The following is a 14,344-nucleotide window of genomic DNA, read 5'->3' on the forward strand; positions in this document are numbered from 1 at the left end:
CCGACCTCTCTTAGGACACCTACATGAACACTTTGTCCTGCGGTAAAAGGCGGAATTGAAAAGGAAATATTGATGAAAATCCAGGGACGGGGATGTAGCTCAGTGGTAGAGCGTTCGCTTCGCATGTGAAAGGCCCCGGGTTCGATCCCCGGCATCTCCATATTTTTTGGCCGCAGACAAAATCGGCATCGAGAAATCAATTAAAGTAATCTCGCCTACACAATGCTGCTTTGCCTTGAAAATCATAGAAAGCGCAACGGAATATAAGTGCTGTTTGAACAGCGAACTCGGCACAGATGACTTAAAATTTCAAAAATCACTCTTTAGAGGCATGTCTCAAATGCACGCTCAAACATTTCAGGCAAAGCCGAATTAATACCACACTCCCTTTCCCCGACAGGTTTTACTTGTGTCACAATTTTAATATATGGATTATAACTTTAAAATCGTGTGTCAGATTAACAAATCGAATGTTTATGTTAATGATTCCAGCCTGAAACAATGCGTTATATAGCGTCGACAGTAGCGACTATTCGGGGTGATTTCGCCGCCTTTTGCGGTCTTGAGCTATTGGCATTCTATAGTCTGTCTAACGCCAGTCGATATTCCCAATGACGTTGTAACGTACAAAAAAGGCATGATTGCTGTTAGTGTTGCTCTTTATATGTGTTAAGTTACCCCACTATGAGTAAGTCCCAGGTAGTCTAGTGGTTAGGATTCCGCGCTCTCACCGCGGCGGCCGGGGTTCGATTCCCCGTCTGGGAAGATATTTTTGCGCCTTTTCTCCGGATCGATATTGATATTAATAACGGTATATGCTTCAAACAACTGTTATGTGTACGTGGTCAATGAAAGAAACGGTGTATGTTTGTCCTATATACTATATGATTTCCTTTTACAACCAATACTTTATATTTTATGTCTTCCTTCGGCTCAATATATAACGAGGCGGACTGATTGATGGTTCAGTACATGAAAATGAACTACAAATGTACTTGCTCAACAAATTTCAATCCCAGTACAACTGTTAGAGACATAAAGATAACCATCTCGTCTTGGTGCAAGACTATTTTAATAATCAGAGTGGCATGTATATACACGGTATGAAAATACACTACTTAAATTTAATGTTCTATCGTTGTGAAGGGGATGTAGCTCAGTGGTAGAGCGTTCGCTTTGCATGTGAAAGGCCCCGGGTTCGATCCCCGGCATCTCCACTCCTAATTTTTTGTCAATGTCATTAAGTCCACATAAACTATGTCTTTCGTGCACGATCAAGTGAAAATGCACAGTAAAATATAAGTGAGCATCTCCGACCTCTCTTAGGACACCTACATGAACACTTTGTCCTGCGGTAAAAGGCGGAATTGAAAAGGAAATATTGATGAAAATCCAGGGACGGGGATGTAGCTCAGTGGTAGAGCGTTCGCTTCGCATGTGAAAGGCCCCGGGTTCGATCCCCGGCATCTCCATATTTTTTGGCCGCAGACAAAATCGGCATCGAGAAATCAATTAAAGTAATCTCGCCTACACAATGCTGCTTTGCCTTGAAAATCATAGAAAGCGCAACGGAATATAAGTGCTGTTTGAACAGCGAACTCGGCACAGATGACTTAAAATTTCAAAAATCACTCTTTAGAGGCATGTCTCAAATGCACGCTCAAACATTTCAGGCAAAGCCGAATTAATACCACACTCCCTTTCCCCGACAGGTTTTACTTGTGTCACAATTTTAATATATGGATTATAACTTTAAAATCGTGTGTCAGATTAACAAATCGAATGTTTATGTTAATGATTCCAGCCTGAAACAATGCGTTATATAGCGTCGACAGTAGCGACTATTCGGGGTGATTTCGCCGCCTTTTGCGGTCTTGAGCTATTGGCATTCTATAGTCTGTCTAACGCCAGTCGATATTCCCAATGACGTTGTAACGTACAAAAAAGGCATGATTGCTGTTAGTGTTGCTCTTTATATGTGTTAAGTTACCCCACTATGAGTAAGTCCCAGGTAGTCTAGTGGTTAGGATTCCGCGCTCTCACCGCGGCGGCCGGGGTTCGATTCCCCGTCTGGGAAGATATTTTTGCGCCTTTTCTCCGGATCGATATTGATATTAATAACGGTATATGCTTCAAACAACTGTTATGTGTACGTGGTCAATGAAAGAAACGGTGTATGTTTGTCCTATATACTATATGATTTCCTTTTACAACCAATACTTTATATTTTATGTCTTCCTTCGGCTCAATATATAACGAGGCGGACTGATTGATGGTTCAGTACATGAAAATGAACTACAAATGTACTTGCTCAACAAATTTCAATCCCAGTACAACTGTTAGAGACATAAAGATAACCATCTCGTCTTGGTGCAAGACTATTTTAATAATCAGAGTGGCATGTATATACACGGTATGAAAATACACTACTTAAATTTAATGTTCTATCGTTGTGAAGGGGATGTAGCTCAGTGGTAGAGCGTTCGCTTTGCATGTGAAAGGCCCCGGGTTCGATCCCCGGCATCTCCACTCCTAATTTTTTGTCAATGTCATTAAGTCCACATAAACTATGTCTTTCGTGCACGATCAAGTGAAAATGCACAGTAAAATATAAGTGAGCATCTCCGACCTCTCTTAGGACACCTACATGAACACTTTGTCCTGCGGTAAAAGGCGGAATTGAAAAGGAAATATTGATGAAAATCCAGGGACGGGGATGTAGCTCAGTGGTAGAGCGTTCGCTTCGCATGTGAAAGGCCCCGGGTTCGATCCCCGGCATCTCCATATTTTTTGGCCGCAGACAAAATCGGCATCGAGAAATCAATTAAAGTAATCTCGCCTACACAATGCTGCTTTGCCTTGAAAATCATAGAAAGCGCAACGGAATATAAGTGCTGTTTGAACAGCGAACTCGGCACAGATGACTTAAAATTTCAAAAATCACTCTTTAGAGGCATGTCTCAAATGCACGCTCAAACATTTCAGGCAAAGCCGAATTAATACCACACTCCCTTTCCCCGACAGGTTTTACTTGTGTCACAATTTTAATATATGGATTATAACTTTAAAATCGTGTGTCAGATTAACAAATCGAATGTTTATGTTAATGATTCCAGCCTGAAACAATGCGTTATATAGCGTCGACAGTAGCGACTATTCGGGGTGATTTCGCCGCCTTTTGCGGTCTTGAGCTATTGGCATTCTATAGTCTGTCTAACGCCAGTCGATATTCCCAATGACGTTGTAACGTACAAAAAAGGCATGATTGCTGTTAGTGTTGCTCTTTATATGTGTTAAGTTACCCCACTATGAGTAAGTCCCAGGTAGTCTAGTGGTTAGGATTCCGCGCTCTCACCGCGGCGGCCGGGGTTCGATTCCCCGTCTGGGAAGATATTTTTGCGCCTTTTCTCCGGATCGATATTGATATTAATAACGGTATATGCTTCAAACAACTGTTATGTGTACGTGGTCAATGAAAGAAACGGTGTATGTTTGTCCTATATACTATATGATTTCCTTTTACAACCAATACTTTATATTTTATGTCTTCCTTCGGCTCAATATATAACGAGGCGGACTGATTGATGGTTCAGTACATGAAAATGAACTACAAATGTACTTGCTCAACAAATTTCAATCCCAGTACAACTGTTAGAGACATAAAGATAACCATCTCGTCTTGGTGCAAGACTATTTTAATAATCAGAGTGGCATGTATATACACGGTATGAAAATACACTACTTAAATTTAATGTTCTATCGTTGTGAAGGGGATGTAGCTCAGTGGTAGAGCGTTCGCTTTGCATGTGAAAGGCCCCGGGTTCGATCCCCGGCATCTCCACTCCTAATTTTTTGTCAATGTCATTAAGTCCACATAAACTATGTCTTTCGTGCACGATCAAGTGAAAATGCACAGTAAAATATAAGTGAGCATCTCCGACCTCTCTTAGGACACCTACATGAACACTTTGTCCTGCGGTAAAAGGCGGAATTGAAAAGGAAATATTGATGAAAATCCAGGGACGGGGATGTAGCTCAGTGGTAGAGCGTTCGCTTCGCATGTGAAAGGCCCCGGGTTCGATCCCCGGCATCTCCATATTTTTTGGCCGCAGACAAAATCGGCATCGAGAAATCAATTAAAGTAATCTCGCCTACACAATGCTGCTTTGCCTTGAAAATCATAGAAAGCGCAACGGAATATAAGTGCTGTTTGAACAGCGAACTCGGCACAGATGACTTAAAATTTCAAAAATCACTCTTTAGAGGCATGTCTCAAATGCACGCTCAAACATTTCAGGCAAAGCCGAATTAATACCACACTCCCTTTCCCCGACAGGTTTTACTTGTGTCACAATTTTAATATATGGATTATAACTTTAAAATCGTGTGTCAGATTAACAAATCGAATGTTTATGTTAATGATTCCAGCCTGAAACAATGCGTTATATAGCGTCGACAGTAGCGACTATTCGGGGTGATTTCGCCGCCTTTTGCGGTCTTGAGCTATTGGCATTCTATAGTCTGTCTAACGCCAGTCGATATTCCCAATGACGTTGTAACGTACAAAAAAGGCATGATTGCTGTTAGTGTTGCTCTTTATATGTGTTAAGTTACCCCACTATGAGTAAGTCCCAGGTAGTCTAGTGGTTAGGATTCCGCGCTCTCACCGCGGCGGCCGGGGTTCGATTCCCCGTCTGGGAAGATATTTTTGCGCCTTTTCTCCGGATCGATATTGATATTAATAACGGTATATGCTTCAAACAACTGTTATGTGTACGTGGTCAATGAAAGAAACGGTGTATGTTTGTCCTATATACTATATGATTTCCTTTTACAACCAATACTTTATATTTTATGTCTTCCTTCGGCTCAATATATAACGAGGCGGACTGATTGATGGTTCAGTACATGAAAATGAACTACAAATGTACTTGCTCAACAAATTTCAATCCCAGTACAACTGTTAGAGACATAAAGATAACCATCTCGTCTTGGTGCAAGACTATTTTAATAATCAGAGTGGCATGTATATACACGGTATGAAAATACACTACTTAAATTTAATGTTCTATCGTTGTGAAGGGGATGTAGCTCAGTGGTAGAGCGTTCGCTTTGCATGTGAAAGGCCCCGGGTTCGATCCCCGGCATCTCCACTCCTAATTTTTTGTCAATGTCATTAAGTCCACATAAACTATGTCTTTCGTGCACGATCAAGTGAAAATGCACAGTAAAATATAAGTGAGCATCTCCGACCTCTCTTAGGACACCTACATGAACACTTTGTCCTGCGGTAAAAGGCGGAATTGAAAAGGAAATATTGATGAAAATCCAGGGACGGGGATGTAGCTCAGTGGTAGAGCGTTCGCTTCGCATGTGAAAGGCCCCGGGTTCGATCCCCGGCATCTCCATATTTTTTGGCCGCAGACAAAATCGGCATCGAGAAATCAATTAAAGTAATCTCGCCTACACAATGCTGCTTTGCCTTGAAAATCATAGAAAGCGCAACGGAATATAAGTGCTGTTTGAACAGCGAACTCGGCACAGATGACTTAAAATTTCAAAAATCACTCTTTAGAGGCATGTCTCAAATGCACGCTCAAACATTTCAGGCAAAGCCGAATTAATACCACACTCCCTTTCCCCGACAGGTTTTACTTGTGTCACAATTTTAATATATGGATTATAACTTTAAAATCGTGTGTCAGATTAACAAATCGAATGTTTATGTTAATGATTCCAGCCTGAAACAATGCGTTATATAGCGTCGACAGTAGCGACTATTCGGGGTGATTTCGCCGCCTTTTGCGGTCTTGAGCTATTGGCATTCTATAGTCTGTCTAACGCCAGTCGATATTCCCAATGACGTTGTAACGTACAAAAAAGGCATGATTGCTGTTAGTGTTGCTCTTTATATGTGTTAAGTTACCCCACTATGAGTAAGTCCCAGGTAGTCTAGTGGTTAGGATTCCGCGCTCTCACCGCGGCGGCCGGGGTTCGATTCCCCGTCTGGGAAGATATTTTTGCGCCTTTTCTCCGGATCGATATTGATATTAATAACGGTATATGCTTCAAACAACTGTTATGTGTACGTGGTCAATGAAAGAAACGGTGTATGTTTGTCCTATATACTATATGATTTCCTTTTACAACCAATACTTTATATTTTATGTCTTCCTTCGGCTCAATATATAACGAGGCGGACTGATTGATGGTTCAGTACATGAAAATGAACTACAAATGTACTTGCTCAACAAATTTCAATCCCAGTACAACTGTTAGAGACATAAAGATAACCATCTCGTCTTGGTGCAAGACTATTTTAATAATCAGAGTGGCATGTATATACACGGTATGAAAATACACTACTTAAATTTAATGTTCTATCGTTGTGAAGGGGATGTAGCTCAGTGGTAGAGCGTTCGCTTTGCATGTGAAAGGCCCCGGGTTCGATCCCCGGCATCTCCACTCCTAATTTTTTGTCAATGTCATTAAGTCCACATAAACTATGTCTTTCGTGCACGATCAAGTGAAAATGCACAGTAAAATATAAGTGAGCATCTCCGACCTCTCTTAGGACACCTACATGAACACTTTGTCCTGCGGTAAAAGGCGGAATTGAAAAGGAAATATTGATGAAAATCCAGGGACGGGGATGTAGCTCAGTGGTAGAGCGTTCGCTTCGCATGTGAAAGGCCCCGGGTTCGATCCCCGGCATCTCCATATTTTTTGGCCGCAGACAAAATCGGCATCGAGAAATCAATTAAAGTAATCTCGCCTACACAATGCTGCTTTGCCTTGAAAATCATAGAAAGCGCAACGGAATATAAGTGCTGTTTGAACAGCGAACTCGGCACAGATGACTTAAAATTTCAAAAATCACTCTTTAGAGGCATGTCTCAAATGCACGCTCAAACATTTCAGGCAAAGCCGAATTAATACCACACTCCCTTTCCCCGACAGGTTTTACTTGTGTCACAATTTTAATATATGGATTATAACTTTAAAATCGTGTGTCAGATTAACAAATCGAATGTTTATGTTAATGATTCCAGCCTGAAACAATGCGTTATATAGCGTCGACAGTAGCGACTATTCGGGGTGATTTCGCCGCCTTTTGCGGTCTTGAGCTATTGGCATTCTATAGTCTGTCTAACGCCAGTCGATATTCCCAATGACGTTGTAACGTACAAAAAAGGCATGATTGCTGTTAGTGTTGCTCTTTATATGTGTTAAGTTACCCCACTATGAGTAAGTCCCAGGTAGTCTAGTGGTTAGGATTCCGCGCTCTCACCGCGGCGGCCGGGGTTCGATTCCCCGTCTGGGAAGATATTTTTGCGCCTTTTCTCCGGATCGATATTGATATTAATAACGGTATATGCTTCAAACAACTGTTATGTGTACGTGGTCAATGAAAGAAACGGTGTATGTTTGTCCTATATACTATATGATTTCCTTTTACAACCAATACTTTATATTTTATGTCTTCCTTCGGCTCAATATATAACGAGGCGGACTGATTGATGGTTCAGTACATGAAAATGAACTACAAATGTACTTGCTCAACAAATTTCAATCCCAGTACAACTGTTAGAGACATAAAGATAACCATCTCGTCTTGGTGCAAGACTATTTTAATAATCAGAGTGGCATGTATATACACGGTATGAAAATACACTACTTAAATTTAATGTTCTATCGTTGTGAAGGGGATGTAGCTCAGTGGTAGAGCGTTCGCTTTGCATGTGAAAGGCCCCGGGTTCGATCCCCGGCATCTCCACTCCTAATTTTTTGTCAATGTCATTAAGTCCACATAAACTATGTCTTTCGTGCACGATCAAGTGAAAATGCACAGTAAAATATAAGTGAGCATCTCCGACCTCTCTTAGGACACCTACATGAACACTTTGTCCTGCGGTAAAAGGCGGAATTGAAAAGGAAATATTGATGAAAATCCAGGGACGGGGATGTAGCTCAGTGGTAGAGCGTTCGCTTCGCATGTGAAAGGCCCCGGGTTCGATCCCCGGCATCTCCATATTTTTTGGCCGCAGACAAAATCGGCATCGAGAAATCAATTAAAGTAATCTCGCCTACACAATGCTGCTTTGCCTTGAAAATCATAGAAAGCGCAACGGAATATAAGTGCTGTTTGAACAGCGAACTCGGCACAGATGACTTAAAATTTCAAAAATCACTCTTTAGAGGCATGTCTCAAATGCACGCTCAAACATTTCAGGCAAAGCCGAATTAATACCACACTCCCTTTCCCCGACAGGTTTTACTTGTGTCACAATTTTAATATATGGATTATAACTTTAAAATCGTGTGTCAGATTAACAAATCGAATGTTTATGTTAATGATTCCAGCCTGAAACAATGCGTTATATAGCGTCGACAGTAGCGACTATTCGGGGTGATTTCGCCGCCTTTTGCGGTCTTGAGCTATTGGCATTCTATAGTCTGTCTAACGCCAGTCGATATTCCCAATGACGTTGTAACGTACAAAAAAGGCATGATTGCTGTTAGTGTTGCTCTTTATATGTGTTAAGTTACCCCACTATGAGTAAGTCCCAGGTAGTCTAGTGGTTAGGATTCCGCGCTCTCACCGCGGCGGCCGGGGTTCGATTCCCCGTCTGGGAAGATATTTTTGCGCCTTTTCTCCGGATCGATATTGATATTAATAACGGTATATGCTTCAAACAACTGTTATGTGTACGTGGTCAATGAAAGAAACGGTGTATGTTTGTCCTATATACTATATGATTTCCTTTTACAACCAATACTTTATATTTTATGTCTTCCTTCGGCTCAATATATAACGAGGCGGACTGATTGATGGTTCAGTACATGAAAATGAACTACAAATGTACTTGCTCAACAAATTTCAATCCCAGTACAACTGTTAGAGACATAAAGATAACCATCTCGTCTTGGTGCAAGACTATTTTAATAATCAGAGTGGCATGTATATACACGGTATGAAAATACACTACTTAAATTTAATGTTCTATCGTTGTGAAGGGGATGTAGCTCAGTGGTAGAGCGTTCGCTTTGCATGTGAAAGGCCCCGGGTTCGATCCCCGGCATCTCCACTCCTAATTTTTTGTCAATGTCATTAAGTCCACATAAACTATGTCTTTCGTGCACGATCAAGTGAAAATGCACAGTAAAATATAAGTGAGCATCTCCGACCTCTCTTAGGACACCTACATGAACACTTTGTCCTGCGGTAAAAGGCGGAATTGAAAAGGAAATATTGATGAAAATCCAGGGACGGGGATGTAGCTCAGTGGTAGAGCGTTCGCTTCGCATGTGAAAGGCCCCGGGTTCGATCCCCGGCATCTCCATATTTTTTGGCCGCAGACAAAATCGGCATCGAGAAATCAATTAAAGTAATCTCGCCTACACAATGCTGCTTTGCCTTGAAAATCATAGAAAGCGCAACGGAATATAAGTGCTGTTTGAACAGCGAACTCGGCACAGATGACTTAAAATTTCAAAAATCACTCTTTAGAGGCATGTCTCAAATGCACGCTCAAACATTTCAGGCAAAGCCGAATTAATACCACACTCCCTTTCCCCGACAGGTTTTACTTGTGTCACAATTTTAATATATGGATTATAACTTTAAAATCGTGTGTCAGATTAACAAATCGAATGTTTATGTTAATGATTCCAGCCTGAAACAATGCGTTATATAGCGTCGACAGTAGCGACTATTCGGGGTGATTTCGCCGCCTTTTGCGGTCTTGAGCTATTGGCATTCTATAGTCTGTCTAACGCCAGTCGATATTCCCAATGACGTTGTAACGTACAAAAAAGGCATGATTGCTGTTAGTGTTGCTCTTTATATGTGTTAAGTTACCCCACTATGAGTAAGTCCCAGGTAGTCTAGTGGTTAGGATTCCGCGCTCTCACCGCGGCGGCCGGGGTTCGATTCCCCGTCTGGGAAGATATTTTTGCGCCTTTTCTCCGGATCGATATTGATATTAATAACGGTATATGCTTCAAACAACTGTTATGTGTACGTGGTCAATGAAAGAAACGGTGTATGTTTGTCCTATATACTATATGATTTCCTTTTACAACCAATACTTTATATTTTATGTCTTCCTTCGGCTCAATATATAACGAGGCGGACTGATTGATGGTTCAGTACATGAAAATGAACTACAAATGTACTTGCTCAACAAATTTCAATCCCAGTACAACTGTTAGAGACATAAAGATAACCATCTCGTCTTGGTGCAAGACTATTTTAATAATCAGAGTGGCATGTATATACACGGTATGAAAATACACTACTTAAATTTAATGTTCTATCGTTGTGAAGGGGATGTAGCTCAGTGGTAGAGCGTTCGCTTTGCATGTGAAAGGCCCCGGGTTCGATCCCCGGCATCTCCACTCCTAATTTTTTGTCAATGTCATTAAGTCCACATAAACTATGTCTTTCGTGCACGATCAAGTGAAAATGCACAGTAAAATATAAGTGAGCATCTCCGACCTCTCTTAGGACACCTACATGAACACTTTGTCCTGCGGTAAAAGGCGGAATTGAAAAGGAAATATTGATGAAAATCCAGGGACGGGGATGTAGCTCAGTGGTAGAGCGTTCGCTTCGCATGTGAAAGGCCCCGGGTTCGATCCCCGGCATCTCCATATTTTTTGGCCGCAGACAAAATCGGCATCGAGAAATCAATTAAAGTAATCTCGCCTACACAATGCTGCTTTGCCTTGAAAATCATAGAAAGCGCAACGGAATATAAGTGCTGTTTGAACAGCGAACTCGGCACAGATGACTTAAAATTTCAAAAATCACTCTTTAGAGGCATGTCTCAAATGCACGCTCAAACATTTCAGGCAAAGCCGAATTAATACCACACTCCCTTTCCCCGACAGGTTTTACTTGTGTCACAATTTTAATATATGGATTATAACTTTAAAATCGTGTGTCAGATTAACAAATCGAATGTTTATGTTAATGATTCCAGCCTGAAACAATGCGTTATATAGCGTCGACAGTAGCGACTATTCGGGGTGATTTCGCCGCCTTTTGCGGTCTTGAGCTATTGGCATTCTATAGTCTGTCTAACGCCAGTCGATATTCCCAATGACGTTGTAACGTACAAAAAAGGCATGATTGCTGTTAGTGTTGCTCTTTATATGTGTTAAGTTACCCCACTATGAGTAAGTCCCAGGTAGTCTAGTGGTTAGGATTCCGCGCTCTCACCGCGGCGGCCGGGGTTCGATTCCCCGTCTGGGAAGATATTTTTGCGCCTTTTCTCCGGATCGATATTGATATTAATAACGGTATATGCTTCAAACAACTGTTATGTGTACGTGGTCAATGAAAGAAACGGTGTATGTTTGTCCTATATACTATATGATTTCCTTTTACAACCAATACTTTATATTTTATGTCTTCCTTCGGCTCAATATATAACGAGGCGGACTGATTGATGGTTCAGTACATGAAAATGAACTACAAATGTACTTGCTCAACAAATTTCAATCCCAGTACAACTGTTAGAGACATAAAGATAACCATCTCGTCTTGGTGCAAGACTATTTTAATAATCAGAGTGGCATGTATATACACGGTATGAAAATACACTACTTAAATTTAATGTTCTATCGTTGTGAAGGGGATGTAGCTCAGTGGTAGAGCGTTCGCTTTGCATGTGAAAGGCCCCGGGTTCGATCCCCGGCATCTCCACTCCTAATTTTTTGTCAATGTCATTAAGTCCACATAAACTATGTCTTTCGTGCACGATCAAGTGAAAATGCACAGTAAAATATAAGTGAGCATCTCCGACCTCTCTTAGGACACCTACATGAACACTTTGTCCTGCGGTAAAAGGCGGAATTGAAAAGGAAATATTGATGAAAATCCAGGGACGGGGATGTAGCTCAGTGGTAGAGCGTTCGCTTCGCATGTGAAAGGCCCCGGGTTCGATCCCCGGCATCTCCATATTTTTTGGCCGCAGACAAAATCGGCATCGAGAAATCAATTAAAGTAATCTCGCCTACACAATGCTGCTTTGCCTTGAAAATCATAGAAAGCGCAACGGAATATAAGTGCTGTTTGAACAGCGAACTCGGCACAGATGACTTAAAATTTCAAAAATCACTCTTTAGAGGCATGTCTCAAATGCACGCTCAAACATTTCAGGCAAAGCCGAATTAATACCACACTCCCTTTCCCCGACAGGTTTTACTTGTGTCACAATTTTAATATATGGATTATAACTTTAAAATCGTGTGTCAGATTAACAAATCGAATGTTTATGTTAATGATTCCAGCCTGAAACAATGCGTTATATAGCGTCGACAGTAGCGACTATTCGGGGTGATTTCGCCGCCTTTTGCGGTCTTGAGCTATTGGCATTCTATAGTCTGTCTAACGCCAGTCGATATTCCCAATGACGTTGTAACGTACAAAAAAGGCATGATTGCTGTTAGTGTTGCTCTTTATATGTGTTAAGTTACCCCACTATGAGTAAGTCCCAGGTAGTCTAGTGGTTAGGATTCCGCGCTCTCACCGCGGCGGCCGGGGTTCGATTCCCCGTCTGGGAAGATATTTTTGCGCCTTTTCTCCGGATCGATATTGATATTAATAACGGTATATGCTTCAAACAACTGTTATGTGTACGTGGTCAATGAAAGAAACGGTGTATGTTTGTCCTATATACTATATGATTTCCTTTTACAACCAATACTTTATATTTTATGTCTTCCTTCGGCTCAATATATAACGAGGCGGACTGATTGATGGTTCAGTACATGAAAATGAACTACAAATGTACTTGCTCAACAAATTTCAATCCCAGTACAACTGTTAGAGACATAAAGATAACCATCTCGTCTTGGTGCAAGACTATTTTAATAATCAGAGTGGCATGTATATACACGGTATGAAAATACACTACTTAAATTTAATGTTCTATCGTTGTGAAGGGGATGTAGCTCAGTGGTAGAGCGTTCGCTTTGCATGTGAAAGGCCCCGGGTTCGATCCCCGGCATCTCCACTCCTAATTTTTTGTCAATGTCATTAAGTCCACATAAACTATGTCTTTCGTGCACGATCAAGTGAAAATGCACAGTAAAATATAAGTGAGCATCTCCGACCTCTCTTAGGACACCTACATGAACACTTTGTCCTGCGGTAAAAGGCGGAATTGAAAAGGAAATATTGATGAAAATCCAGGGACGGGGATGTAGCTCAGTGGTAGAGCGTTCGCTTCGCATGTGAAAGGCCCCGGGTTCGATCCCCGGCATCTCCATATTTTTTGGCCGCAGACAAAATCGGCATCGAGAAATCAATTAAAGTAATCTCGCCTACACAATGCTGCTTTGCCTTGAAAATCATAGAAAGCGCAACGGAATATAAGTGCTGTTTGAACAGCGAACTCGGCACAGATGACTTAAAATTTCAAAAATCACTCTTTAGAGGCATGTCTCAAATGCACGCTCAAACATTTCAGGCAAAGCCGAATTAATACCACACTCCCTTTCCCCGACAGGTTTTACTTGTGTCACAATTTTAATATATGGATTATAACTTTAAAATCGTGTGTCAGATTAACAAATCGAATGTTTATGTTAATGATTCCAGCCTGAAACAATGCGTTATATAGCGTCGACAGTAGCGACTATTCGGGGTGATTTCGCCGCCTTTTGCGGTCTTGAGCTATTGGCATTCTATAGTCTGTCTAACGCCAGTCGATATTCCCAATGACGTTGTAACGTACAAAAAAGGCATGATTGCTGTTAGTGTTGCTCTTTATATGTGTTAAGTTACCCCACTATGAGTAAGTCCCAGGTAGTCTAGTGGTTAGGATTCCGCGCTCTCACCGCGGCGGCCGGGGTTCGATTCCCCGTCTGGGAAGATATTTTTGCGCCTTTTCTCCGGATCGATATTGATATAAATAACGGTATATGCTTCAAACAACTGTTATGTGTACGTGGTCAATGAAAGAAACGGTGTATGTTTGTCCTATATACTATATGATTTCCTTTTACAACCAATACTTTATATTTTATGTCTTCCTTCGGCTCAATATATAACGAGGCGGACTGATTGATGGTTCAGTACATGAAAATGAACTACAAATGTACTTGCTCAACAAATTTCAATCCCAGTACAACTGTTAGAGACATAAAGATAACCATCTCGTCTTGGTGCAAGACTATTTTAATAATCAGAGTGGCATGTATATACACGGTATGAAAATACACTACTTAAATTTAATGTTCTATCGTTGTGAAGGGGATGTAGCTCAGTGGTAGAGCGTTCGCTTTGCATGTGAAAGGCCCCGGGTTCGATCCCCGGCATCTCCACTCCTAA

At 41.3% G+C, this 14,344-nt stretch overlaps 33 non-coding genes across 33 annotated transcripts; all 33 read left to right on the forward strand.

Moving 5' to 3' along the window:
- Positions 1–88: 88 nt before the first annotated feature.
- Positions 89–160, forward strand: Trnaa-cgc (transfer RNA alanine (anticodon CGC)). Its single transcript has one exon. It is a non-coding gene; the product is annotated as a tRNA-Ala (tRNA).
- Positions 161–693: 533 nt separating this feature from the next.
- Positions 694–765, forward strand: Trnae-cuc (transfer RNA glutamic acid (anticodon CUC)). The gene has a single exon. It is a non-coding gene; the product is annotated as a tRNA-Glu (tRNA).
- Positions 766–1,145: 380 nt separating this feature from the next.
- Positions 1,146–1,217, forward strand: Trnaa-ugc (transfer RNA alanine (anticodon UGC)). Its single transcript has one exon. It is a non-coding gene; the product is annotated as a tRNA-Ala (tRNA).
- Positions 1,218–1,400: 183 nt separating this feature from the next.
- Positions 1,401–1,472, forward strand: Trnaa-cgc (transfer RNA alanine (anticodon CGC)). Its single transcript has one exon. It is a non-coding gene; the product is annotated as a tRNA-Ala (tRNA).
- Positions 1,473–2,005: 533 nt separating this feature from the next.
- Positions 2,006–2,077, forward strand: Trnae-cuc (transfer RNA glutamic acid (anticodon CUC)). Its single transcript has one exon. It is a non-coding gene; the product is annotated as a tRNA-Glu (tRNA).
- Positions 2,078–2,457: 380 nt separating this feature from the next.
- Trnaa-ugc (transfer RNA alanine (anticodon UGC)) lies at positions 2,458–2,529 on the forward strand. The gene has a single exon. It is a non-coding gene; the product is annotated as a tRNA-Ala (tRNA).
- Positions 2,530–2,712: 183 nt separating this feature from the next.
- On the forward strand, positions 2,713–2,784 carry Trnaa-cgc (transfer RNA alanine (anticodon CGC)). The gene has a single exon. It is a non-coding gene; the product is annotated as a tRNA-Ala (tRNA).
- Positions 2,785–3,317: 533 nt separating this feature from the next.
- Positions 3,318–3,389, forward strand: Trnae-cuc (transfer RNA glutamic acid (anticodon CUC)). The gene has a single exon. It is a non-coding gene; the product is annotated as a tRNA-Glu (tRNA).
- Positions 3,390–3,769: 380 nt separating this feature from the next.
- On the forward strand, positions 3,770–3,841 carry Trnaa-ugc (transfer RNA alanine (anticodon UGC)). Its single transcript has one exon. It is a non-coding gene; the product is annotated as a tRNA-Ala (tRNA).
- Positions 3,842–4,024: 183 nt separating this feature from the next.
- Trnaa-cgc (transfer RNA alanine (anticodon CGC)) lies at positions 4,025–4,096 on the forward strand. The gene has a single exon. It is a non-coding gene; the product is annotated as a tRNA-Ala (tRNA).
- Positions 4,097–4,629: 533 nt separating this feature from the next.
- Trnae-cuc (transfer RNA glutamic acid (anticodon CUC)) lies at positions 4,630–4,701 on the forward strand. Its single transcript has one exon. It is a non-coding gene; the product is annotated as a tRNA-Glu (tRNA).
- Positions 4,702–5,081: 380 nt separating this feature from the next.
- On the forward strand, positions 5,082–5,153 carry Trnaa-ugc (transfer RNA alanine (anticodon UGC)). The gene has a single exon. It is a non-coding gene; the product is annotated as a tRNA-Ala (tRNA).
- Positions 5,154–5,336: 183 nt separating this feature from the next.
- Trnaa-cgc (transfer RNA alanine (anticodon CGC)) lies at positions 5,337–5,408 on the forward strand. The gene has a single exon. It is a non-coding gene; the product is annotated as a tRNA-Ala (tRNA).
- A 533-nt stretch (positions 5,409–5,941) lies between these two features.
- On the forward strand, positions 5,942–6,013 carry Trnae-cuc (transfer RNA glutamic acid (anticodon CUC)). Its single transcript has one exon. It is a non-coding gene; the product is annotated as a tRNA-Glu (tRNA).
- A 380-nt stretch (positions 6,014–6,393) lies between these two features.
- On the forward strand, positions 6,394–6,465 carry Trnaa-ugc (transfer RNA alanine (anticodon UGC)). The gene has a single exon. It is a non-coding gene; the product is annotated as a tRNA-Ala (tRNA).
- Positions 6,466–6,648: 183 nt separating this feature from the next.
- On the forward strand, positions 6,649–6,720 carry Trnaa-cgc (transfer RNA alanine (anticodon CGC)). The gene has a single exon. It is a non-coding gene; the product is annotated as a tRNA-Ala (tRNA).
- A 533-nt stretch (positions 6,721–7,253) lies between these two features.
- Trnae-cuc (transfer RNA glutamic acid (anticodon CUC)) lies at positions 7,254–7,325 on the forward strand. The gene has a single exon. It is a non-coding gene; the product is annotated as a tRNA-Glu (tRNA).
- A 380-nt stretch (positions 7,326–7,705) lies between these two features.
- Trnaa-ugc (transfer RNA alanine (anticodon UGC)) lies at positions 7,706–7,777 on the forward strand. Its single transcript has one exon. It is a non-coding gene; the product is annotated as a tRNA-Ala (tRNA).
- A 183-nt stretch (positions 7,778–7,960) lies between these two features.
- On the forward strand, positions 7,961–8,032 carry Trnaa-cgc (transfer RNA alanine (anticodon CGC)). Its single transcript has one exon. It is a non-coding gene; the product is annotated as a tRNA-Ala (tRNA).
- A 533-nt stretch (positions 8,033–8,565) lies between these two features.
- On the forward strand, positions 8,566–8,637 carry Trnae-cuc (transfer RNA glutamic acid (anticodon CUC)). Its single transcript has one exon. It is a non-coding gene; the product is annotated as a tRNA-Glu (tRNA).
- Positions 8,638–9,017: 380 nt separating this feature from the next.
- On the forward strand, positions 9,018–9,089 carry Trnaa-ugc (transfer RNA alanine (anticodon UGC)). Its single transcript has one exon. It is a non-coding gene; the product is annotated as a tRNA-Ala (tRNA).
- A 183-nt stretch (positions 9,090–9,272) lies between these two features.
- Trnaa-cgc (transfer RNA alanine (anticodon CGC)) lies at positions 9,273–9,344 on the forward strand. Its single transcript has one exon. It is a non-coding gene; the product is annotated as a tRNA-Ala (tRNA).
- Positions 9,345–9,877: 533 nt separating this feature from the next.
- Trnae-cuc (transfer RNA glutamic acid (anticodon CUC)) lies at positions 9,878–9,949 on the forward strand. The gene has a single exon. It is a non-coding gene; the product is annotated as a tRNA-Glu (tRNA).
- A 380-nt stretch (positions 9,950–10,329) lies between these two features.
- On the forward strand, positions 10,330–10,401 carry Trnaa-ugc (transfer RNA alanine (anticodon UGC)). The gene has a single exon. It is a non-coding gene; the product is annotated as a tRNA-Ala (tRNA).
- A 183-nt stretch (positions 10,402–10,584) lies between these two features.
- Trnaa-cgc (transfer RNA alanine (anticodon CGC)) lies at positions 10,585–10,656 on the forward strand. Its single transcript has one exon. It is a non-coding gene; the product is annotated as a tRNA-Ala (tRNA).
- A 533-nt stretch (positions 10,657–11,189) lies between these two features.
- Positions 11,190–11,261, forward strand: Trnae-cuc (transfer RNA glutamic acid (anticodon CUC)). Its single transcript has one exon. It is a non-coding gene; the product is annotated as a tRNA-Glu (tRNA).
- Positions 11,262–11,641: 380 nt separating this feature from the next.
- On the forward strand, positions 11,642–11,713 carry Trnaa-ugc (transfer RNA alanine (anticodon UGC)). The gene has a single exon. It is a non-coding gene; the product is annotated as a tRNA-Ala (tRNA).
- Positions 11,714–11,896: 183 nt separating this feature from the next.
- Trnaa-cgc (transfer RNA alanine (anticodon CGC)) lies at positions 11,897–11,968 on the forward strand. Its single transcript has one exon. It is a non-coding gene; the product is annotated as a tRNA-Ala (tRNA).
- A 533-nt stretch (positions 11,969–12,501) lies between these two features.
- Trnae-cuc (transfer RNA glutamic acid (anticodon CUC)) lies at positions 12,502–12,573 on the forward strand. The gene has a single exon. It is a non-coding gene; the product is annotated as a tRNA-Glu (tRNA).
- Positions 12,574–12,953: 380 nt separating this feature from the next.
- On the forward strand, positions 12,954–13,025 carry Trnaa-ugc (transfer RNA alanine (anticodon UGC)). The gene has a single exon. It is a non-coding gene; the product is annotated as a tRNA-Ala (tRNA).
- Positions 13,026–13,208: 183 nt separating this feature from the next.
- Trnaa-cgc (transfer RNA alanine (anticodon CGC)) lies at positions 13,209–13,280 on the forward strand. The gene has a single exon. It is a non-coding gene; the product is annotated as a tRNA-Ala (tRNA).
- A 533-nt stretch (positions 13,281–13,813) lies between these two features.
- Trnae-cuc (transfer RNA glutamic acid (anticodon CUC)) lies at positions 13,814–13,885 on the forward strand. The gene has a single exon. It is a non-coding gene; the product is annotated as a tRNA-Glu (tRNA).
- A 380-nt stretch (positions 13,886–14,265) lies between these two features.
- Positions 14,266–14,337, forward strand: Trnaa-ugc (transfer RNA alanine (anticodon UGC)). The gene has a single exon. It is a non-coding gene; the product is annotated as a tRNA-Ala (tRNA).
- The last annotated feature ends 7 nt before the right edge of the window (positions 14,338–14,344 follow it).

Source organism: Mytilus galloprovincialis, chromosome 2 (assembly GCF_965363235.1).
Source record: "Mytilus galloprovincialis chromosome 2, xbMytGall1.hap1.1, whole genome shotgun sequence".
In the NCBI taxonomy this organism is placed as follows: Eukaryota; Metazoa; Mollusca; class Bivalvia; order Mytilida; family Mytilidae; genus Mytilus; species Mytilus galloprovincialis.